Source organism: Diuraphis noxia, unplaced genomic scaffold (genome assembly GCF_037042655.1).
Source record: "Diuraphis noxia isolate RWA-SAM2 unplaced genomic scaffold, SU_Dnox_SAM2 contig0005, whole genome shotgun sequence".
Taxonomy (NCBI): domain Eukaryota; kingdom Metazoa; phylum Arthropoda; class Insecta; order Hemiptera; family Aphididae; genus Diuraphis; species Diuraphis noxia.
In genome coordinates, this window is record NW_028301715.1 from 41464682 (window position 1) to 41465669 (window position 988).

Consider the following 988-nt stretch of genomic DNA (forward strand, 5'->3'; position numbering starts at 1 on the left):
AATTAAAATAATCACCTTTATGAAACGAGCTGAATCCGTCTGGGCCCCGGGGGTACCATATGGAACAAGAAATCGTTTTCTCGAAATACCTTTATTATAGCAATAAATTAATTCTAAAATAGAACTACGGGTACCGAATATAAATAATAATACGCGACTAGATCGCGCCCTCGCCGCGGCTTCTTCACTAACCAAAGATCAAGTGTAACACAAAACACAATATAATATTTTAATATTTTATGAATATTAATTATGTATTTATAAAATTAAAATAAAATATGATCGCCCAACGTGGGGCTCGAACCCACGACCCCGAGATTAAGAGTCTCGTGCTCTACCGACTGAGCTAGCCGGGCAGTTGTCCAGAGGAAATGTATATTTCTTTATTACAATAAAACTGTAACGCTTATAATATAACTTACTATACCATTCACTGGAAGTACAAAATAATATGCAGAATTGATAATAGATATAGTTATTTACACATAATTAATGGCATCTACCTATAGTATATTAATAACATAATAGTAAACACTTGTATTTTTTTCAGGGAGGTGAGTTGGGGGGGGGGGATTAACACATTCATTCTAAACAGATTAACCTCTTGACGGTGATGGATATTAAAAGTCCCTGTCCATAGGGACATTCAACATTTTTTTTTTACGTAGAATTAAATTTAATTAATTCATATTTTACATATTATTACTCTAGCTTGTTCCGTGACAGGGAAGTATATTATAGTGCCACTGAACAGTGAGTGAAACATTTTAGTCTTCAATTTGAGGAATGCTATAAATAGAAGTGTATATCTACTATCTATTTTTCGACAATATTATAGGTCTACTCTTTTATTTAAGGGCAGTACCTATAGCTAATATTATAATAACACTTAAAAAGCAATATCTTTTCAGTATGCTTATTTTAACTCATCCATCGCTCATGTAGCATGATGAATTCAGCAAAATTGTGGATATAATATTAGGTAGTA

General features: G+C 32.5%; 1 non-coding gene across 1 annotated transcript; it reads right to left on the minus strand.

Annotated features, from left to right (window-relative positions):
• Positions 1 to 283: 283 nt before the first annotated feature.
• On the minus strand, positions 284 to 356 carry TRNAK-CUU (transfer RNA lysine (anticodon CUU)). The gene has a single exon. It is a non-coding gene; the product is annotated as a tRNA-Lys (tRNA).
• Positions 357 to 988: the final 632 nt, after the last annotated feature.